The sequence below is a fragment of the Odocoileus virginianus genome, chromosome 24 (assembly GCF_023699985.2).
Source record: "Odocoileus virginianus isolate 20LAN1187 ecotype Illinois chromosome 24, Ovbor_1.2, whole genome shotgun sequence".
Taxonomy (NCBI): domain Eukaryota; kingdom Metazoa; phylum Chordata; class Mammalia; order Artiodactyla; family Cervidae; genus Odocoileus; species Odocoileus virginianus.
Window position 1 is genome coordinate 3320230 of NC_069697.1, and position 25312 is coordinate 3345541.

The 25312-nt window shown below is 38.7% G+C and overlaps 1 pseudogene; it reads left to right on the forward strand.

The window, feature by feature from the left end:
- Positions 1–23709: 23709 nt before the first annotated feature.
- On the forward strand, positions 23710–24032 carry LOC110147457 (BET1-like protein pseudogene; annotated as a pseudogene).
- The last annotated feature ends 1280 nt before the right edge of the window (positions 24033–25312 follow it).

Genomic DNA, 25312 nt, shown 5'->3' on the forward strand with positions numbered 1-25312 from the left:
GGAAATGTTAGGTTACTAGAATATTAGATGGAAAGAAGAGGTATAATCATATTTTAAGTTTTCAAATCTCTTCTCTTTGTTTTACATTGAATAAGCACATAGAAAATCAGCACAACTATAGAATATTTAAAGGACATTAAAATGATAATCAACCAAACTGATATTTCCAGAACATGTCACCTGGTAACAGCTGAACACAACTCTTTCAAATGTTCAATTAAAAAAAAAAATATTCAAAGCATGTTCTTTGACTACAAAATTTAAACTAGAAAACAATACCTGAAAGTTATCTGGAAGTTATCAAACATATAGAAATTAAGTAAACATTCTATATGAAATTCTGAGATATTGCTAATTAATTTCAAATAAAAGGGCAAAGATATACATATGAAACAAAAACTAAATAAACAGGAAAGTGGTAGATTAAATCTCAATCACATCATTAATTATGTTAAATATAAATAGAGCTAACTACTACAATTAAATGACAAAATGTGTCAAGTGTCAGACTCCATAAAAAAAAATAAGTTTCAAATATATGCGGTCAACTTTGTGTGCTTTAAATATAGGTAGGTTAAAAGTGAAATGTTGAAAAAGATATACTTGTGATATACCTGATTACTAGGAACAGAAAAATATATCTTATCCCTTCCTCCTCCCATTAATTGATTCTATTTGCAAAATCTGAGCAGAATCTCCTTGCAATAGAAAGAAACACTCATAATGGTGGAGCAAAGAACCCCCTCCATCACAGCAAAGAACCAGCATTCCTTCACATTGTACAATGAATGACACGGCAAAGTTTGAGTGTAGAGAGTTAGAAGCAGCAAAAGGCAGTAGTAAGGTTGCTAATTTCCTCATTTTATGAAGCAAAGATGAGGGGGAAAAATTTTATTTAAATTTTAGAATAAAAATATATTTAAAAGATTTGGAATAAAAATAGAGATTTAAGAATAAACAGAGATTTGGATTGGAGATTGTCGTTAAGTGGCTAAATCTTGTCCAACTCTTTTTGTGACCCTGTGGACTGTAGTCTTCCAGGCTCCTCTGTCCATGGGATTTCCCAGGCAGGAATATTGGAGTGGGTTGCCAATTCCTTCTCGAGGGTATATTCCCAACCCAGGGATCAAACCCACATCTCCTGCCAAAGCAGGAGGTTCTTTATGACAGAGCCACCAAGGCATTATGCTAAATGTCAGACAGAGAAAGACAAATACTGTATGATATCACTTTCTATGCAGAATCTAAAAAATACAGCAAACCAGAGAATATAACAAGAAAGAAGCAGACTCATTGATATAGAGAACAAATTAATGGTTACCAGTGGGGAGAGGCGGAGAAGACAATGGCACCCCACTCCAGTACTCTCGCCTGGAAAATCCCATGGACGGAGGAGCCTGGTGGGCTGCAGTCCATGGGGTCGCTAAGAGTCAGATACAACTGACCAACTTCACTTTCACGCATTGGAGAAGGAAATGGCAACAAACTCCAATGTTCTTGCCTGGAGGGATGGGGGAGCCTGGTGGGCTGCCGTCTATGTGGTCGCAGGTGGCAGGAGCAATACAGAGGTAGTGATTAAGAGGTATAAACTATAAAATACAAAATAAGCTACAGTGTATATTGTACAGCACAGGTAATATAACCAGCATTTTATAATACTATAAACGGAGTATAACCTTCAAAATTTGTTAATCACTGTATTATATACCTGTAACATTTTTTTAAAGAATAAATGGAAATAAACATTAGAAAAAGTTTTGAATTTAGTATTATCAGAAACAAAACTTTGGGAAGTATACAGATGTACAATCTCGTATAGGGAAACCAGTTTCCAAATCTTAGAGAGTGATGACCTAAAATACAGGTGAATGCATTTTAATTAGATTTGTTGCAACAGTCATAGAAACTAAAAACAAACAAAACATTAAAGGAGACGACTTCTGAAGATTAGGACTTAAAGTGGAGGGGAGGTAATGAGAAATACTAAAAGTCATCTTATAACTTTATTATTTGCCTTGTACTTTTATCATGGGCCTTGTGCTAAAGGTATTACTGAAACTGTATGGGGCAAACTACTATGGTCAGGAAGACAAACTGGCTAACATTCTAGGAGAAAGACATGGCTAGCTGCAGACTTCCCTGTGGTGCCTGTGGGGACAGAATCCCTAAGAATCCCTGACAAAAATCAGGAAGACCAAGAAAACTAGGGCTTCCCTGGTGGCTCAGATGGTGAACAACCTGCCTGCATTGTGGAAGGCGTGGGTTTGATCCCTGGGTTGGAAGGATCCCCTGGAGGAGGGCACGGCAACCCACTCCATATTCTTGCCTGGAAAATCCCCATGGACAGAGGAGCCTGGTGGGCTACAGTCCATAGGTCCTCAAAGTCGAATACAACTGAGGCAATGCAGTATACACACACACACACACACACACACACACACACACACACGTAAGGAACCCTACATGGTAAAGCCACTCACCATACATACACAAGAGGTTAAAATGACCAAATCCTCAATTACCAACTCCTAGAAACACAGAATGTAGTTCTTAAAAGGAACCTAGGAAACTATTGCATCAATTTTACAGATCTGGAAAATGAGACCCTATCCTAAAAAGTTAAATGAATAGTCCAATTGGTTATTCTGAAACTTCAGTCAAAAACCCATAGGCCTCACAGACTTATTCTGTTTTCATCCTTCTGTGGTATATAGTACAGCCTCTAAAGCATTGAAGTATCTCTTTTCATTATATTTATCATAAATACACCCAACAAATGACTAAGCAGAAGGTAAAGTCAATAAATACAACAACATAAATAACTTGGATTCAAAATCATAACATCTATTCTTGACTTCTTTACCAACATGTTTGATGTTCATTGGCAAGTCACTTAACCTCCTTATACTTCAGTAAAAGTGAGGACAAAAAGCAAATCCACAGACATATTGTGAGATTCTATGACTAATGGTGCTAATTTTGTCAGAATGAGTGAATATCCATGTGCAACCACCAAATAATAGGCATTATAAGAGAGTTCTCATATAGGACCCCAAATATCCTTCTTATACTAATAATTTGAAATGATTCCTATTAGGTGTTTAAATATTAATATATAGGTTTTCTCTTTCCAGTAAAGTGTATCCATACACAAGCTAGCCTGTTGCCAAGTCATTTTCAACAGAGTTACAAGATGTAAAATTTCTCCTATTGGGCATATATATAGAGTCCTTGAGGGTGCCTCCATCCATACAAAACTGCCTCTTATTCACCTTGCTTAATATTCTCAGTGACTGAATAGAGTTATAAATTGAATGGTAATTATTTAGGACTTCTGAAAGAAAATTTCATTTTATATCAGTGGTTGAATAAATTCATCAGTTATGAGTCCATAGACTATGTCCAACTCTGCTTTAAAATCTTATTATCCTGATTGTTATTATCATTATTATTATATCATGCCCTGGGGGTGACCCTTAAATAATGGGATATGAGAATCAGAGGATTAAAGTGGAGTAAGATCAGTGAATGGAAAATTCTGGACAGATTCGATATTATTTTGTGGAGAGCATGTCCTCAATAATGCAAACTTTATTGGCTTTTTCTTTTTCCCACATGTATCTCATAACTTATTTCTGCTTACAGGAAACATCTTCTAAATAAACTATACACAACCAGGTTTTTCACTCATACTGTAGTTTAGGAGAAATTAAATTAAAAGATCTATACCCATTGAATAGTTGCCTCTCACCTACCTTAGGATTTCACTCCAACTATTCTCCATTCCTATCCTTTTATCATCAGAATTTTTTCTCATTGATTTTTGAAAAGCTATCACATATACATACTCTAATATCTCCTATGATAGCAATGAACTTTCTTTTGATACATTTTTTTCTCCAACTAGTATGACCTTTTCCTCTATTCTGCTTCTCTACAAAACAGCTAAAGTGATTTACCATTGCTCTTATTACCAGTGCTTCACTTTCATTCTCAGCCTACTCTGAACAGGTTTTCTTCTCCACTGTTCTATCCAAAGTTCCTTCTACCATCCAAGAGCTCTCCAGTGGGCAATAGTTATTCATTATCTCATGGGACCAGCATTTGACAGAACTGACCAATCCTATATGAAATATCTCCTCCTCTTAACCTTTGGGACAACATATATTCTTGGTTTTTTTCCCTTCATTTTCTCCTCTTTTTGAGCTCTTTTCCTAGATGACTATTTATATATTTTTTAAATTTTTAATTAATTTATTTATTTTAATTGGAGGCTAATTACTTTATAATATTGTAGTGGTTTTTCCATACATTGACATGAATCAGCCATGGGTGTACATGTGTCCCCCATCCCAAGCCCCCCTTCCCCCCTCCCCCCATCCCATCCCCCAGGGCCATCCCAGTGCACCAGCCCTGAGCACCCTGTCTCACGCATGGGACCTGGACTGGTGATCTATTTCACATAAGATAATATACATGTTTCAATGTTATTCTTTCAAATCATCCCACCCTCGCCTTCCACAGAGTCCAAAAGTCTGTTCTATACATCTGTGTCTCTTGCTGTTTTGCATATAGTGTCATCATCACCATCTTTCTAAATTCCATATATATGCATTAATATACTGTATTGGTGTTTTTCTTTCTGACTTACTTCACTCTGTATAATAGGCTCCAGTTTCATCCATCTCATTAGAACTGATTCACATGAATTCTTTTTAATGGCTGAGTAGTATTCCATGGTGTATATGTACCACAGCTTCCTTATCCATTCGTCTGCTGATGGGCATCTAGGTTGCTTCCATGTCCTGGCTATTATAAACAGTGCTGCGATGAACATTGGGGTACACGTGTCTCTTTCAGTTCTGGTTTCCTTGGTGTGTATGCCCAGCAGTGGGATTGCTGGGTCATATGGCAGTTCTATTTCCAGTGTTTTAGGAATCTCCACACTGTTCTCCATAGTGGCTGTACTAGTTTGCATTCCCACCAACAGTGTAAGAGTGTTCCCTTTTCTCCACACCCTCTCCAGCATTTACAGTTTGTAGACTTTTGGATAGCAGCCATTCTGATATAAGTTTTTCACTTTTGAAGTTTGGAGAGCTCCAAAGTACAGTCTTTGCACCTCATCATTTGTAAGTTCATCCTTCTATTGGTGACTTAATCCTGCTCTATGCCTGTATCTGTCATTAGAAAATCGATGTCTCGCAATATCTTACCAGCCCCAGCCGTCCTCTGAGCTAACACCGCCACGTGGTTTGTGAATAAGCATTAATGCTGGGTGTCTGAACTCCAGCCACACTGACTTCTCTACAAGCAGCTGAGCATGTCAGCTCTGCACATCTGCATTTCTTCTCTCTGCCTGGAATGCTCTCCGCCTACCCTCCTTGTATCCTGGGAAGTTTTGCTTACCTTGCTTAGATTGCTCTACAATTTCACTTCATTTAAGAGAGCTCTCCCTAGTCATCCTAAAATATGGCACCCAACAGCATCAATTCTATTTGCTCTATCCTCACATTATCAATAAATGCGGTGTGTATTTTTCAGGCTAAGCCTTCCTCCCTGACTGAATGCCAGGACAGTTTTGTGAGTAAAGAGAGCACTGATTTTGGAATCGTATAATCTTTAATCTTTGACCTACAGCTTATCTGAGATGCTGTCTTACACAAGATCCTTTGTTCTATCTCAAATTTAAAATGAAGATGGCAATATGTAGTCTGTTCAAGCAGTATTTGGACTGATATTTTCATCATTATCAGTTCAGTTCAGTTCAGTCACTTGGTCGTGTCCAACTCTTTGTGACCCCATAAACCGCAGCACACCAGGCCTCCCTGTCCATCGCCATCTCCAGGAGCTTGCTCAAATTCATGTCCATTGAGTTGGTGATGCCATCCAACCATCTCATCCTCTGTTGCCCCCTTCTCCTCCTGCCTTCAATCTTTCCCAACATCAGGGTCTTTTCAAATAAGTCAGCTCTTCACATGAGGTGGCCAAAATATTGGAGTTTCACCTTCAACATCAGTCCTTACAATGAACACCCAGGACTGATCTCCCTTAGGATGGACTGGTTGGATCTCCTTGCAGTCCAAGGGACTCTCAAGAGTCTTCTCCAATACCACAGTTCAAAAGCATCAATCCTTTTGTGCTCAGCTTTCTTTAGTCATTATAGAAAGTACCAAAAAAAGTAAAAAATCCAAATCATCCAATTAGATTTTTGGAGAGTAAATTTATAATATAAACAACATGATTATTCAACATCTTATACCATACATAAAGATTAGAGCAAATCATGTAATTAGAATTATTTTAGTAAACTAATATCTGCCTGCAATGCGGGAGATCTGGGTTCAGTCCCAAGGTTGGGAAGATCCCCTGGCGAAGGGAAAGGCTACTCGCTCCAGTATTCTGGCCTGGAGAATTTCACAGACTCTACAGTCCATGAGGTTGCAAGAGTTGGACACGACTGAGCAACTTTCACTTCACTTCACTTCAGTAAACTTGTAACTTAATTTCATTACTTAGCATTTTGCCCAGAGGTAAAAATTGGAGTGGCTTCTTCTGTCAATTGACAACATTAAAAAATACACTGTGGGCTTTTAAATGTCCTTTTCATTATGGTATAATTGACATATGGTGGGCTTCCCAGGCGGCTCTGCTGTAAAGAATCCACCTGCCAATACAGGAGACACGGGTTGAATTCAGGAAGATCCCCTGGAGAAGGAAATGCAGCTCCAGTATTCTTGCCTATAAAATCCCATGGACAGTGGAGCCTGGTGGGCTACAGTTCATGGGGTGGCATACGAGTCAGATAAGACTTAGCAATTAAACAACAACAACAAATTGGCATATGACGTATTAGTTTCAGCAGTACAACATAATGATTATATATATATATATGTATATATATAGTGAAATGATCACTGTAATAAGTCTAGTTAATATTGTTACCATACTATTACAGAATATTTTCTTGTGATTAGAACTTTTAAGATTTCTTAGCAGCTTTCAAATATGTGTGCAGTATTAACTATAGTTGTAATGCTGCACATGGCAAACTCTTGACATTCATATTATAACTAGAATTTTGTACCTTCTGACTCCTTTCACACATTTTGCCCACCCTCAGCCCCCACTTCTGTTAGCCACCAATCTGTTCTCTGTATTTATGATCTTGGTCTTGAGGGTTTTTTTTTTATTTTATATTCTACATATAAGTAAGATTATACAGTGTGTCTTTGCTACCCTTAAGATCCATCCTTGTCACTGCAAATGGCAACATTTCATTCTTCTCATGGCTGAATAATACTCTATTGTATAGGCAGCACATTTTCTTTATTCATTCATCTGTCAATGGACACTTGATTATTTTCAGGGCTGCATGTATCTTTTTGATTTACTTTTTTTTGTTTGTTTGTTTTCTTCAAATAAATCCCCTGAAGTGGAATTGCTAGGACATATGGTAGTTCTGTTTTTAATTTTTCGAGGAAATTTCATATTATTTTCCATAATGATTGTACAAGTTTACATTTTTACCAACAATGCACAAGGGTTTCATTCTCTCCACATCCTTGCCAATATAGTATTTCTTATCTTTATGGTGGAAGTCTTTGTGACAGGTGTGAGAAGATACCTCACTGTGGTTTTCATTTGCACTTCCCTGATGATTGACCATCCTTTTGTGATATTGACCACACTTTTGTGCCTGTTGGCCTATCTGTTTTGTCTTCTTTGGAAAAATATCCATTCAAGTCTTCAGACCATTTTTTCATGGAGTAGTTTGGTCTTTTAGATGTTAAGTTTTAAGAGTTTTTTTAAAAATATGTTTTACATTTTAGCCCCTTATCCAATATATGATTTGCAAGTGTTTTCTTCCCTTCAGCAGGTTGCCTGTTCATTTTGTTAACAGTTTCCTTTGATAGGCAGAAGCTTTGAAGTTTGATGAAATCCCACTTGTTTACTTTTGCTTTGGGTGTCAAATTCAAAAATCATTAACAAGACCAGTGTCAAGGAGTTTACCATGCATGTTTTCATTTAGGAGTCTTACGATTTCATCCACTGAGTTGTTTTATGGTTGATTTGTTCACTTTCAACTCCTCCAGCCTCTCTGCCAAAACAAATTTTTAAAACTCTAAGCCAATCTCTGCTTATTTCACTGGCTTCAAAATGTATCTCTTAAGAAAAGTCCATTAGATTCTCTTAAGTCATTAGTACATATATATTTGCTTCTATACACATTTGTCTCTTTTTTTTCTCACAATGTAATATAACCTCAAAATACATGAGTTCCTAACATTTCTTAAATTCAAATTCTTCAGAATCCATTATGCCGCCTTACTTTTTCCTCATTCATTCTTTCACTTAGTCACTTCTATTAAGGGCCTGCCACATAAAAGAGATTAAGCATTTTAGTTTCATATGTAAAAACATTTTTTGTTCATAAATCTGATACTCTTTGAACCAAAACTTACAAAATTCCCAACTTGTATGTTTCTCTTCAGCTTAATATAGGCTTCAGAAATGACTAGAATAATTCACAATTACCTAAAAGTAAAGTGTAAAGAATATCAGAAGCTTTGAAACAGAATGGTGATTTTACATTTTTTTGCTTTTAACCCTAGCACAGATATTTAAAAATTGGCTGCATAGAATTCAGGATTGGTGATCCCACTTACAGCATTCTGCAGATTTAAAAGTACAAACAGCCATAAAAGTAAAAATTAAATTAGCCAAGAAGGTGAAAACTCACTATTCTCTGGAGGAACACTGTATGAAGTGCTCTGAATTATATCTCGAACCCTGCATGTATTTAGTACCCATGAGTGTTTTAGAAAAGGAAAGCAGAGATAATGGCTTTAGGATATTAAAAACCCTGTACCAGCACTTTTCTTTCCACAGGAGCCAAATGTTCCACTGCTCAGTTTCAATCCCACTGTTTATCCTCTTTCTCATTTCCATTTATCCCAGGACCTTCTAAACATGCCTCATTCAAAATCCTCTTTCCAAATCTGGATTTAACTGTGGCTATTTCAGGCTATGGTCCTTTTCCTATATCCAACAAAATTTTTTCCAATAGTCATTTAGTACAAAAAACGTACGCTCTCAATCATGACAGCCTCGGACCAGAGTTCTTATTTTTGTAAGAAGATACACTAGCCTGGATAAAGTCAATAACAGACATTTAAACTGTCCTTAGCAAATTTCTAATAAAATTTCCATTTAATTAGTGTCTTATTTCTGAACTTAATTTTTCAAATAGATAATTTTAAATTTTTTTTTAAAAGCAATTAAATAAAACTACAAGTGGGCTTTACTTACTCAAATAGTTGAAGCTTAGTAGTTCTTTCAAATCCAAAGATAAATAGCATATTCTAACACATATATACAGAATCTAGAAAAATGGTACTGAAGAATTTATTTACAGGGCAGCAATGGAGAAACAGACATGGTGAATAGACTTATGGACATGGGGAGAGGGGAGGAGAGGATGAGATGTATGGAGAGACTACCATGGAAACTTACATCACCATGTGTAAAACAGAGAGCCAACGGGAATTTGCTGTGTGGCTCAGGAAACTCAAACAGGGGCTCTGTCTCAACCTAGAGGGGTGGGGTGGGGAGGGAGATGGGAGGGGGTTCAGAAGGGAGGGGTATATGTATACCGATGGCTGATTGATGTTGAGGTTTGACAGAAAACAGCAAAATTCTGTAAAGCAATTATCCTGCAATAAAAAAATAATTCTTTCAAGTCCATATATACTTTAGACTATTTCTGTAATCTGAGAGCGGGTTTCAAATGACAGTTAAAAGCCCAACTTAAAAAATGTCATTATATAAAAACATCAGAAATGTAAAGTTTATATTTCCCTCTTTACTTGTTGAATGAGGCAAATATAGCCAAGATGCATGCATGCTTGCTAAGTCACTTCCATTGTGTCCGACTCTTTGTGACCCTATGGGCTGTAGCCCCACAGTTTTCTCTGCCCATGGGATTCTCCAGGCAAGAACACTGGAGTGGACTGCCATACCCTTGTGCAGGGGATCTTCCCTACCCAGGGATAGAGCCCCAGTCTCCTGGCAGGCAGATTCTTTACCACTAGCGCCACCTGGGAAGCCCATAGCCAAGGTACATTTCAGCAAATTGCTAGCTACCAAAAGCTTTCCAAGAAATATCTTGCTGCTGTTAGCAAAATCACAATGTTTTATAGAAAACAAAGATAATTAGACTAGGAAAAATCTTGTAATTTTAATTAGCTTAAACTTTCTCATTTCTATTTGAGTGAAAATATTATTATTTCCAATACGATTTTGGTGTAAAAAGCATTTTCTTCAGTCAAATTAGCATCACTATTAAATAGTTCCATTCATTCTGAGGAATATATCTGACTAGATTTAATTTTAGATCTCAGTTTTTTATTGATTAAAGTTTCTAACTTAAATAAGTCTCCCATGACTATTTAAAATGTATCATAAATTGTATATTCTAACCAATAGTTTCTAGGAGCACTACTGCATCTAAGAGCCACTTTGTTTCAACTTTAACACAACACTTCACCTCATGAAAGTTTTGTACCCTTAAGGTTAAACTTTGACCAAATTTGGATAAAGAGCATATTTATAAATTTATTAAGAATATTTCCAACTCAGTAAACATATCTTCTCATCTAAATGGTATCTCAATTCCCAGTGGTCTATCCCGTATAAAAATAGATAAGAAATCAGTCAATTTGAAGCTAACTGATTTTCTCTATTTCACCAGCCCCCTGGATTTCCTGCTCAGCTTCCATTTTGTGGCTGGAAGATTTATTACTTGTCCCTTCTCCAGAAATTGTGTGTGAGTGGAGGGGCAGGAGGTGATCCCTGGATTCATTTTTTAAGACAAAAGGAAAAAGGAGCAGCATATTAAATACGAAATACAAGAATATTAAGATTTAATTCATTAGGTTAAAATTCTTTTAATGCTGGAATTCACTGTTCATACAATCTCATAAGCTTTTCCCTCTATTATTAATAATGGCTCTTTGAAAAATATAGCCACTTTACTCCTGTAGTCAAAGCTGTTGAATTCATGCACAAAATCCCTAATTCATGAAAAATTCTATTTTATAGCATAAAGCAAATTAATCTTTGCACATATTATATAATGAGTCTAATATTAATTTGGGAACATGTGCCATATTGCACAACTAATAACTTTTATGATTAGCATAATTAATAACAATGCTTTTGTTCAATTAATATTTATTGAATGTTTACTATGTGTCTTACATGTCCATGCCTTTAACTCATCTAAGTAGAACCTATTTTCCCAATAAAATAATTGAAATTGTTTACTGAAGGATGTAAATATTTTTAAGTAAATATGTAGCTTTTAAAGACTCAAGAGAATTTTTTTGAAATCTATATGACCATTTCAGAGCAACATTCTCTTATAGAGACAAAGTTCCCCACTTAATAGACTTAATTCTCTCTTAGAAAGGAAAAGAAACTAAACATGAAAACCCCATGAATATCCTGACAATAGCATACTTCTCATCTTTTAAATTATTTGCCAACCTAGTACCATCATCCTCATTTTCTTTATGCAAAATGTGACTTTTTCAATTTAATCATCACTGAAAACCTTAAATTCTAAATATGCATTTTATTTTTGCTGTTTTATATCCTTATTTCATTCTAAGAGTAGTTCTCAATTCCTGGGTTGGGAAGATCCCCTGGAGGAGGGCATGACAACCCACTCCAGTATTCTTGCCTGGAGAATCCCATGGATAGAAGAGCCTGGTAGAATACATTTCATAGGATTGCAAAGAGTCAGACATGACTGAAGTGATTGGGTTTGCATGCACAATCAATAGACAAACTTTAAAAAATTCAGCTTTGCTCAGTTGGTAGGAATATTGTCCTATCTATTTTCTTGAACAGCAAGAATGAGCTGCTGTCAGTCTTGTAAATGAAGGAAAATGTTATTTTTTTGTTTCTTAGTTTTTAAAATGACTTTTAGTCATAACTAGACTAATAAATTTTATATTCTAAATAATCTTGACCATAAATTTGACTGATACTTTTAGACTCAAGATCACTCAAGTTTAGTTGTGCAAACTGTGGACTCTAATTCAGCATATCCTAGTACTAGGACATTGACTATTTCTTATGCATGTGTTTTGACACCCATAGGCCTCAGAGTCCATAGGTCCAAAATTATGCTTCTTATTTTCCTATTTCCCATAGCTTCTGATATAGCATCCATGCACATAAGCTTTTATTAAGTAGATTAAAAATAAACTTATTTTACTATGCTTACTATGGATGAATAAAAATATCAATGTATGGCCATGAAGAATAAGACAAAACTGAAAATCTCAAGCAACCATTACTTCTACCCCTCATTATACATCTAATCACTGCCCACATCTACCAGAGACAGCATCTTTCATTTTAGAAGTACTGTGATGGATAATTTTATGTGTCAACTTGACTGAGTTAAGCGATGATCAGATGTCTGATGAAATGTTATTTCTGGATAAACATAAGGAGCTGTTGCTAAAAGAGAGAAGTTTTGAATCAGCAGACTAAGATCACCTTCACCAAATGTGGGTAGGCATTATCTAATCCTTTGAGGGCTTGAATGGAACAAAAAGACTCCCTTCCTTTGTAGAACCAGCCTCCAAGCTGGCCTCAGTGGCTCCAGGTGCCAGGCCAACTCCTGCAAACCAAGGCTCATGTGCTGCCTGACACCAGGCTGACCTCCGTGAACCTGGTCTCCAGGTACAGCCCAGTGATCACCAGTGCCTTGTCAGCCCCACAGACCTGGGGTCCAGACCAGCCCACATAAACCCATGTGCAAGATCCATCACTGCTAGTGCCAGGACCACCTCAGTGATCTCAGGCTCCAGGTCCATCCCCGGGGACCCAAGTACCATGCCTGCCAATTGCTGATCTGCCATCAGAACTGCCTGCCAGAGAACTCTAGCAAGAAGCTTGCCCAATGGCAACATCAGACAGTCCACTTAGAAACTGGTAATAGGCTTTCCTTGCTAAAGTCAGTCTGTAAAGACTAGAAGAGTACCTCAAATCAACAGGGACCAGTGCAAGACCGCAAGGATCATGAGCAATGGAAGTCAGCAAAGGAAACCATTAAAGCTACCATGACTGACCCTAAAAATGGAGATCTGTTTGCTCCCTGACTACAGATCTGATGACTATAGTTAACAATGGGGTTTTCTAGGTGGCACAGTGATAAAGAATCTACTTGCCAATACAGGAGATGCAAGATATGCAGCTTCAATCCCTGGGTTGGGAAGATCCCCTGGAGGAGGGCATGGCAACCCACTCCAGTATTCTTGCCTGGAAAATTCCATGGAGAAAGCAGCCTGGCAGGATACAATCCAAGGGATCACAAAGAGTTGAACACGACTGAGTGACTGAGCACACACACATTGTTAAAAACACTACCATGTGTGCTAAGTCATGTCCAGCTCTTGGCGACTCTATGGACTGTAGCCCGCCAGGCTCCTCTGTCCATGGGATTTTACAGGCAAGAACACTGGAATGGGTTCCCATGCCCTTCTCCAGGGGATCTACCCGACTCAGAGATGAAACCCTAGTCTCCTGCAACTTCTGCATTGCAGGTGGCTTCTCCACCTGCTGAGCCACTGGGGAAGCACATATATTATATATATAATTAATATTATTATATACATATATGTGATAATACATATATTATACACATACATATAATATGTAATATTATATATATATCCAATACTATATTACATACTTAAAAGTTGCTAAGACAGTAGATCTTAAATGTTCTCACATTTTACACCATAAACTAACATGATGTTATATCCCAATACAGCTAGGGGTGGGGAGAAGAAAAAGGCAGAGGGAAGACAAATTTCCTCCCTCTCCTTGAGCTGGGACATCCGTCTTCTCTGCCCTCAGACATTGGCTCCCCTAGCTCTTAGGCCTTCAGGTTTGACCTAGAATTATAACACTAGCTTTCCTGGATCTCAAGGTAGCAGAAGGCAGATAGTGGTACTTCTTAGCCTTCATAATCATGTAAGCCAAACACTGGCAATATATCTCTTTCTATATATCCATTTATATATTTTATTAATCTTATTTCTCTGGAGAACCTTGACTAACATGGATTTGGGCACTCAAAGCAATACTATATGAACAAAATTTTGCAATTAAGCTTGGAGATTCCAAGAGGCTATTTCCTACTTTTTCATTTTCTTTCCTATCCCTCAACAATATGCATACATATACATATATCACTTAAACTTTTGAGTTATACTGAACTCTGGTTTTTATTATACTATACAGAGAATGTTATGCTGAATTAAAATATAAACACATCTTGTGGCAGTGCCATAATTTCTCTTTCAAGTACTAGGGGACTTATCATTTACAATTAATCCACACTATTAAATACAAAAACATTCCCTGTCTGGGAATTGTGTACAATGCTCCTTCGATAGCTGTTAAGCAAAAGACTTTCTATTAAAATTCATATTACCTTACATCAATGCTGCTTGAAGAAAGGAGACATAATCAGTTTTATGGTGGTGAATATGTTTAGTCATTTCGGACTCTTTGCAACCCCACAGACTGTAGCCTGCCAGGCTCCTCAATCCATGGGATTTTCCAGAGACGAATATTGAAGAGGGTTTCCTTCTCCAGAAGATCTTCCCAACCCAGGGATCAAACCCGCATCTCCCATGTCTCCTGAATTCTAGGCAGACTTTTTACCCACTGAAGCCCTCGGGTGTCAATAAATCCTATTTTCTGATTCAACTGACAGGACACAAATCAAATGACATAGTTCCAGTCTAAAATAGATAGACATTTATAACTTTTTCTGCATTATTTTTTCTGTTTTGTGGTCATGCTGCATGGCATGTGATAACATAGTTCCCCAATCAGGGATCAAATCATGTCACCTGCAGTCTTAGCCACTGGACCTTCAAGGAAGTCCCCATATATAATTTTAGATCATGAAACACATTCACCTTTATATGGAGATGTAACATTGCCTCAAAATTATCACAAATTTTCCGTGGCATACAATGATGAGAAATTACTTCATGTTGGACACAAGCTGATCTCAGTTACATCTGGCTGGGGGGCGGCTCTGCCTTAAGCCATGGATCTCCCTGAGATCAGTGGCTCTCCTCACTGGCGTTTGACGTCGTGCCTCCTCTATGCGTTTGTTCTAATGTCAAGCCTGAGGAAACAGTTGCTACCAGGGAAAGCCCCTCCCCTCTTCTGGTGGTGGCAGAGATGCAAAAGAGCAAGTGGAAATACACATAGGGAATTAGCAATTGTCACTTCTCTTATGTTGGCTAATACAAGTCAAGCAGTAAAAAGTATATTCTGTACCATTTCCTAGAAGGAAATGTGAAGTTGCATGGCAAAGGTAAAGAGAAAGAAGGGTGAAAAGTTAGGACCAGTTATTCAAATTATCACAGAGAAACATCGTACATTGGGGATTCTTACACATCACTACAGAAATGGAATTTCAGAATTATTATGCTTGACTGAACTTTAAAATTTAAATTGATGCCCAAAGTTACAATAGACCAGATATCACATAATGGGTGTTCAGACTGTACTTTATGAAAAGAAGCCTGACAATAAATCTGTATGCTAACGTTTTTTAGGAATAAACATATTTGCATTTACCTATTTAAAGAGAAGCTATCAAATGTGGGGAAATGATAAAGGTTAAGAACGTAAAAGTGGTACTATGGTTAAATATATGTCTACATTTATATTTACAAATTTCTCTAAAATATATTTACTTGATTTACTTGGTCTCCCTCTTATCCACACACCCAAACTGTTTTAATATGAAATAAATGCTTTTATCTACATTTACTTGCAGGAAGGAATGTCCAGAAGTATAGGTTTCTTCAATGTGGTTCAAACAAAACCCTCCACTTCTTGAAATTATACAATGGTAATGTGCTAAGCTGATCTTCATCCAGAATCCTAGTATTATGGCCTCATGTGTCATGCTAGTTGAGATTGAAATATTTACAACCTATTAAAACTTCTTTATTTAGGCATTATGGGGGGAAAAATGTAAAGTATCAAAAGAGAAACACTTGTTCCTCCACGTGAAGTATTTTTAAAAGACCATGCAGGTAGCTCACTAGAAATGTGCACATAAGGCACTCAGAATACTCACTTATCATATTCTCTGGGTCTTTATTTCTAACACCAGAATCATATAATTTATAGTGATTTCCTGACTGTTGTATCTGAATCTAAGATGAAAAAAATCAGCTTCAGTGCCTCTTAATCACCAGTGATCAGGATCACCAAGGGATTAGGAGCTCCAGACAAGAAAGTTTGAATCATTTTGCCAAGAAATGAATAGCATCCAGCAGAGATGCTGAGGACAAAGGGAATATGGAAGGGGTATTGTAGTAAAGGAACTTGTAAATAAGACCTTATGCAACTGAAGGTAGCCTTATGCATTGAAAAGTGGGTGTTTATTATATTCTATCTTGTTCTCTCTCAAGTGTAAGTGTTCATATGTTTGTGTGCATACTTAATATTATCCAATTACCCTTCTCTTTTTCCCCATTTCTATTTTCTATTTCTATTTCTATTTCTATTTTCTATTTCCCCATTTCTATTTGGTCGTTAATGTTAAAATGTAACATAGATTTGCTGTTGCTATGTTGTTAAGTCGCTAAGTCATGTCCAACTCTTTCAACCCCATGAACTGTAACCTATCAGGCTCCTCTGTCCATGGAATTCTCTAGGCAAGAATACTGGACTGGGTAAATATTCCCTTTTCCCAGGAGATCTTCCCAACCCAGGGATCAAACCAGGTTATCCTGCGTGTAGGCAGATTCTTTACCATCTGAGCCATCACTTCAGCTCAGTTCAGTCATTCAGTTGTGTCCGACTCTTTGCGGCCCCATGAACCACAGCATGCCGGACCTCCCTGTCCATCACCAACTCCTGGAGTCCACCCAAACCCATGTCCATTGTGTCTGTAATGCCATCCAACCATCTCATCCTCTGTTGTCCCCTTCTCCTCCTGCCCTCAATATTACCAAGCATCAGGGTCTTTTCAGATGAGTCAGCTCTCTGCATCACGTGGCCAAAGTACTGGAGCTTCAGCTTCAACATCAGTCCTTCCAATGAACACCCAGGACTGATCTCCTTTAGGATGGACTGGTTGGATCTCCTTGCAGTCCAAGGGAGCCTCAAGAGTCTTCTCCAACACCACAGTTCAGAAGCATCAATTCTTCAGCGCTCAGTCTTCTTTACAGTCCAATGCCCACATCCATGACCACTGGAAAAAACAGCCTTGACTGGACGGACCTTTGTTGGCAAAGTAATGTCTTTGCTTTTTAATACGCTGTTTAGGTTGGTCATAACTTTCCTTCCAAGAAGCAAGCGTCTTTTAATTTCATGGCTGCAATCACCCTCCACAGTGATTTTGGAGCCCGGAAAAATAAAGCTAGCCACTGTTTCCACTGTTTCCCCATCTATTTGCCATGAGGTGATGCCACAAGATTCCATGATCTTAGTTTTCTGAAAGTTGAGCTTTAAGACAACTTTTTCACTCTCCTCTTTCACTTTCATCAAGAGGCCCTTTAGTTCTTCTTCACTTTCTGCCATAAGGGTGGTGTCATCTGCATATCTGAGGTTATTAATATTTCTCCCAGCAATCTTGATTCCAGCTTGTGCTTCCTCCAGCCCAGCATTTCTCATGATGCACTCTGCATATAAGTGAAATAAGCAGGGTGACAATATACAGCCTTGACGTACTCCTTTTCTTATTTGGAACCAGTCTGTTGTTCCATGTCCAGTTCTAACTGTTGCTTCCCAACTTGCATACAGGTTTCTCAAGAGGCAGGTCAGGTGGTCTGATATTCCCATCTCTTTCAGAATTTTCCACGTTTTATTATGATCCACACAGTCGAAGGTTTTGGCATAGTCAAAAAGCAGAAATAGATGTTTACTGGAACTCCCTTGCTCTTTCGATGATCCAGCAGATGTTGGCAATTTGATCTTTGGTTCCTCTGCCTTTTCTAAAGCCAGCTTGAACATTTGGAAGTTCACGGTTCACATATTGCTGAAGCCTGGCTTGGAGAATTTTGAGCATTACTTTACTAGCATGTGAGATGAGTGTGATAGTGCAGTAGTTTGAGCATTCTTTGGCATTACCTTTCTCTGGGGTTGGAATGAAAGCTGACTTTTCCAGTCCTGTGGCCACTGCTGAGTTTTCCAAATTTGTTGGTACACTGAGTGCTTCAATTTCACAGCATCTTGTTTTATGATTTGAAATAGCTCAACTGGAATTCCATCACATCCACTAGCTTTGTTCGTCGTGATGCTTTCTAAGGCCCACCTGACTTCACATTCCAGGATGTCTGGCTCTAGGTGAGTGTGAGTGATCACACCATTGTGATTATCTGGGTTGTGAAGATCTTTTTTGTACAGTTCTTCTGTGTAGTCTTGCCACCTCTTCTTAATAGCTTCTGCTTCTATTAGATCCATACCATTTCTGTCCTTTATTGAGTCCATCTTTGCATGAAATGTTCCCTTGGTATCTCTAATTTTCTTGAGGAGATCTCTAGTCTTTCCCACTCTATTGTTCTCCTCTATTTCTTTACATTGATTGCCGAGGAAGGCTTTCTTATCTCTCCTGGCTATTCTTTGGAAATCCATATTTAAATGGGTATATCTTTCCTTTTCTCCTTTGCTTTTTGCTTCTCTTCTTTTCACAGCTATTTGTAAGGCCTCCTCAGACAGCCATTTTGCTTTTTTGCATTTCTTTTTCTTGGGGATGGTCTTGCTCCCTGTCTCCTGTACAATGTCATGAACCTCCATCCACAGTTCATCAGGCACTCTGTGTATCAGATCTAGTCCCTCAAATCTATTTCTCATTTCCACTGTATCATCATAAGGGATTTGATTTAGGTCATACCTGAATGTCTAGCAGTTTTCTCCACTTTCTTCAATTTAAGTCTGAATTTGGCAATAAGGAATTCATGATCTGAGCCACAGTCACCTCCCAGTCCTGTTTTTGCTGACTGTATAGAGCTTCTCCATCTTTGGCTGCAAAGGATATAATCAGCCTGATTTCAGTGTTGACGATCTGGTGATGTCCATGTATAGAGTCTTCTCTTGTCTTGTTGGAAAAGGGAGTTTGCTATGACCAGTGTGTTCTCTTGGCAGAACTCTGTTAGCCTTTGTCCTGCTTCATTCTGTACTCCAAGGCCAAATTTGCCTGTTACTCCAGCTGTTTCTTGACTTCCTACTTTTGCATTCCAGTCCCCTGTAATGAAAAGGACATCTTTTGGGGTGTTAGTTCTAGCAGGTCTTGTAGGTCTTCATAGAACCATTCAACTTCAGCTTCTTCAGCATTACTGGTCAGGGCATAGATTTGGATTACTGTGATATTGAATGGTTTGCCTTGGAAAGGAACAGAGATCATTCTGTCATTTTTGAGATTGCATCCAAGTACTGCATTTCAGATTCTTTTGTTGACTATAATGGCTACTCCATTTGTTCTAAGGGATTCCTGCCCACAGTAGTAGATATAATGGTCATCTGAATTAAATTCACCCATTCCAGTCCATCTTAGTTCACTGATTCCTAGAATGTCAATGTTCAGTCTTACTATCTCCTGTTTGACCACTTCCAATTTACCTTGATCTATGGACCTAACATCCCAGGTTCCTATGCAATATTGCTCTTAACATCACCAAATCTTGCTTCTATCACCAGTCCCATCCACAACTGGGTGTTGTTTTTGCTTTGGCTCCATCCCTTCATTCTAGAGTTATTTCTCCACTGATCTCCAGTAGCATATTGGGCACCTACTGACCTGGGGAAGCCATCAGGGAAGCCCATTATCTCCCAAAGTTTGCTCAAACTCACGTCTATTGAGTTGGTAATGATATCTAACCATCTCATCCTCTGCTGCCCCCTTCTCCTTTTTTGTCAGTCTTTCCCCAAATCAGGGTCTTTTCTAGTGAGTTGTCTCTGCATCAGGTGGCCAAAGTATTTGGAGCTTCAACTTCAGCATCAGTCCTTACAATGGATATTCAGGAGTGACTTCCTTTAGGATTGACTGGTTTTCTCTCCTTACAGCCCAAGGTACTCTCAAGAGTCTTCTCCAGCATAATAACTTGAAAGCATCATTTCTTTGGGACTCAGACTTCTTTATGTTCAACTCCCCCATCAATATGTGACTAACCAGAAAAACCATAGCTTTGACTCCATGGACCTTTGTCGGCCAAGTGAAATCTCTGCTTTTCAATGTGCTCAGTCATATTTTCCTTCTAAGGAGCAAACATCTTTTAATTTCATGGCTAGTCACGATCTGTAGTGATTTTGGAGCCCAGGAAAATAAAATTTGTCACTGCTTCCACATTTTCCCCTTCTATTTGCCATGAAGTGATAGGACTGGATTCCATGACCTTAGTTTTTTGAATGCTGAGTTTCAAGCCACTTTTTTCACTCTTGCCTTTTACACTCATCAGGAAGCTCTTTAATTCCTCTTTACTTTCTGCCACTAGAGTAGTATCTGCATATGTGAGGTTGATATTTTTCACAGCAATCTTGATTCCAGCTTGTGATTCATCCAGTCTGGCATTTCATATGATATACTCTGCATATAAGTTAAATAAGCAGGGTGACAATATAAGGCTTTGTCATACTCCTTTCCCAAGTTTGAACTAATCAGTCTTTCCATGTCTGGTTCTAACTGTTGCTTTCTGACCCAAATACAGGTTTCTTAGGTGGTGTGGTATTCTCCTCTCTTTAAGAATTTTCCAGTTTGTTGTAATCCATGCAGTCAAATGCTTTAGCGTAGTTAATGAAGCAGAAGTTTTTCTGGAATTTGAGGGTTGCACCCAAGTACTGCATTTTTTACTCTTTTGTTGACTATGAGGGTTATTCCATTTCTTTTTCTGAGATTTTAAGGGATTCTTGCTGCACTAGTAGATATAATGGTCATCTGAATTACATTTGCCCATTCCTGTCCATTTTAGTTCACTGATTCCTAAGATGTTGATGTTCACTCTTGCCATCTCCTGCTTAACCATATCTGTTTTACTTTGATTCATGGGCCTAATATTTCAGATTCCTATGAAACATTATTCTTTACAGCATTAAACTTTACTTTCATCACCAGAACCATCTACAACTGATTATCATTTCCACTTTGGCCCAGCTGCTTCATTCTTTCTGGAGCTGTTAGTAATTTTCCTCCACTCTTCCCCAGTAGCATACTGGACGCCTTCTGACCAGGGGGCTCACTTTCCAGTGCCATATCTTTTTGCTTTTTCATACTGCCCATGGAATTTTTCAGGCAAGAATGCTGGAGTAGGTTGCCATTTCCTTCTCCAGTGGATCATGTTTTGTCAGAACACTTCATTAGGACTCATCTCTCTTGGGTGGCCCTGCAGGGCATGGCTCATAGTTTCATTGAGTTACACAAGCCCATTGGCCACCAAAAGGCTGTGATCCATGAAGGGGATAACATAGGTTACAAAATATCAAAGTGAGATAATGACTAACCTTGAAAAAAATAAATAGCACCTAGATATTGAAAGAGTAAATAATGATATTTAGAGACTTTCAGTATAGGAGAGCAATAAGCAGATTTTCATTTTTACATAGGATTTGATGCAATATGTATGAAACAGACATGATTTTGTATTTATTTTTTTTTAATTTGCACTTTTAAATTTGAATGGGAGGCCTATGAAAACTTACATTCAGATTCAGTAGACTAGGTGCAGATACTGAGATCCTCATTTCTGACATCAGTGCTACAGACAATAACAATGCTCTCAGTCTAAAGACAACACTTTGAGCAGCAAGACTGTAAAAACTACTTTCTTAGAAAAGCATTTAATAAACAAGCAGCAAAATATACATTTTACAGCAATTTATGGGTAGGGGCAAGGTCTAACTTTATTTTAAATCTATTTTCAGCCCTCCTTTAATTTTTCGGTTTCAGAAATATGTATTTTTCTATGCGAGTTTAGGGTAAGTTTTTTTCCCAGATGATTTTGTAATGATCCCTTAGAGTATATGAAATTAATAAAAATAGTGAAGCTGATAGAAGTCTTTATGAGCAGGCATGTGACTGATAATTATAAACATAAATGTGTATGTATGTATTAGAATAACATTTCAATCAGCTGATAATAACCCTTAAAAAGGATGGTGCATATTTTTATTTATTTTTTTAACTTTTTATTTTGTATTGGATTAAAACCAATTAACAATGTTGTGACAGTTTCAGGTGAATAGCAAAGGGACTCAGCCATACATATACATGTAACCATTCTCCCCCAAACTGCCCTCCCATCCATGCTAGAATGCAGCACATTTTTAATCACAGGTGAGCTGTAAACTGTAAAGGTAAATATAAATTAGACAGGGAAAAAGTTAATAATCCCTTAAAAAGGGAGAGAATCCCCACACACATACACTTTTTTAACAGCATTTACTTTAGAAAACTTGTAATTGTAAATCCTTTTTCTGATCCCTTTGAAATGAATATAAATGTGTTTAAAGGTGAAATAAGCCTCTTGACAGTTTTACAACTCAGAAATTTTTCCCGAGGATATGAAATCATCTCTTTGAAGTGTAATCAATCAAAGAAGAGAGCGTGTCCATCTCCCTCTTTCCTGATGTGATGGGGTCCCAATTTCAGCTGGTCCTGACTCCAAGCGGCAAACCTACTTCTGGTCATAAAGGTGTAAGTGGGTTTTTTTGTTTGTTTGTTTGTTTTGGACAAAAGCAATTAGCGAACATAAGTGGATGCTCCAATTGACAAGTGGTCTTAGGATGAACTATGTATGGCAAATGGTGATGTCAAATCCCTTACTTGAAGATTAGCGATTATTTATTATGAGAATATGTATATAATGGGATATATGTGCTTGACAATATAAGAGGTGATATTTCTATCTTCGCAATTTCTTTATAGAATTGCCTATAAAATGTATTGCACCCTACATTAATATTTATTCAATAATGATTATTGCAAATCTTCTAACTTTCGAATGAGTTTTCTGGATTGGGAGGAGTCTTTATTTTTAACCTTATTTCTGTCAATAATACTTAAAGGGGTAATGGAAAGCAAGTCTAGCTTGTGTCACTGCCTGGGACTTCTCACCAGTTTAACTCTAGTGTTAAACTCCATGGAACGAGGAAGGACTTTAAAGAGGACTACTTTTCCTGCAAAAAAAAAAAGTCAAGTTGAGCAGAACAACCACAGACCAAAAGCCTACTCTGCTTGCCTTTCACCTAGAAGCCCAAACTTAAAATCATAAAATGTTTGAACTCTAGTAATAGAAAAAATCAATCCTAAATACATCAGTGACAATAGAAAGAAAATATGCAAGTTCCATAAGAGCATTTGTTAGGTGCTAAAGTCAACAGACTTGAATTTCTTGCCCTTAGCCTGTCTTACGTCATATAGAGTTAGAAGAACATTCAAAGAAAGATTCTGAGATTTTCTTGATTTATTGAAATGAGACAAGAGAGTAACTGGACTTTAAAGACCTTTTGGGATTTTCTTACATCCACCTCTGGAATTAGGTTATTCCAAACCAACATTATAAATGGAGCTATGAGCGGGGAGAAATAAGTGAAGAATGGGGCCACATCCGAGGAGGCTGTAGGCGAGCGTGACAGACTGGCGGGTCGGAGCTGGACGCGATGGCAGACTGGGCTCGGGCTCAGAGCCCTGGTTCTGTGGAGGAGACTCTAGACCGAGGGAACAAGCAGATGGCTGACAGCTTGGCCTCCAAGGTCACCAGGCTCAAATCGCTGGCTCTGGACACTGACAGGGATGCGGAGGACCAGAACCGGTACCTGGACGGCATGGACTCAGAGTTCACCACAAGTATGACGGGCCTACTCACAGGGAGTGTGAAGCGTTTTCCACAATGGCGCGATCTGGGCGAGACAACCGGAAGCTTCTTTGTGTTATGGCTGTGGGCCTGATCGTGGCCTTCTTCATCCTCTCCTACCTCTGTTGAGGGCAAGGACGTAAGCCAGTGTGGGCTGGCTTCTGCGGGTGCCTGGGGCAACCAGGATCTTCCTCTGTCTGGTGGTTTGGGCTCCAGAGAGCTTGTTTACAAAATACTCCTTTGAAATGATGGTCATGGCTTAGGAATCTTCTTCCTGCGTGGTTGGGAGCCTCGAATTCAGTGAGCTCATGTTAGCTGGTTCTGTGTGTTCCAGGGCCCTGTCCCTATGGGGTAGCCAAGGCCCAGCTCCCTCTGCCACCTTGGGCTCTAGAAGCCCCAGCGGTGTTTCCAAGCAGAGCATCTGGGAATCCTGGACACGGCCACCTGTGAGCAGCAGTCCTTTCCTCGGCCCTCAAGGTTCTGAACATCTCAAGGCTCCTCTGCGCTGTCTTGGTCTGGATGAGGCTGTGTCTGATATTTGAGTTGCCCGGAGCTGACACAGGAAGGGGGTGTGGCTGGGAAGCTCGAATCATTGCTGTCACCTCCAACTGAGTGTCCTCAGCCCGGAGACTGCAGTTTCTCTGGCCAGGGCTGCTAGTCATCTGTGACCCAGTGAGATTCAAAGGTCCTGCTGAGCGGCCTCTTCCTGCCCTCCAATCCCACGACTGCAGCCAGACCCTCAGGGATGGGCAGGGGGTTGTGGATGAAGGAAGGATCTACAGCCTTGGCTGAAGACTTGGGGTCCAGATCCTGGCAATTTCCCAGCCATGTATTCAGGCACAGAAGCTAATGTTTTCATGGGATTCAGGATCTACCCAGCACCAGAGATCTGTTTCCAGGAGACTAAATCTCTAGAAACAGGTCCATCTAATGCTTAAGTCAGGCAAGGTGTGAGGTGGGGCTTTTATGGGTGTAGGCAGGAGGTTTCTGGATAATGACTTTTTTTAGGACCTATAGGTCACTTTCTGAGGGTTCGTGGGCAGCTTCCACTAAGCTAACCCTAACCCAGCAGTGTCTGCCCACCTCTCCCTGGGTTCTCAGTGTCCACTTGGTCAACCCCCTGCTCATATGAACTGAACTAACAGGCCCAGACAAAGCAGTGGCTTCTTTGTACCTCACTGTGAGTCCCCAGTATCCTTGTCTTTCCATAAGAAAACACTTGTAAGAAACAAAAAAAAAAAAAGAGAGAGAGAGAGAGAAGAATGGGAAGTCTTGCTAGGATGACAAAAAAAGAGAAAAATGAGACAGTTTTCAAAGAAAAAAATATACAGAAGTCAGGTAGTACGGGAACTACAAATGGGCGTAGGAAAAGGAACATGGGATCCATGTATTTGAAGAAACTGGAAAGG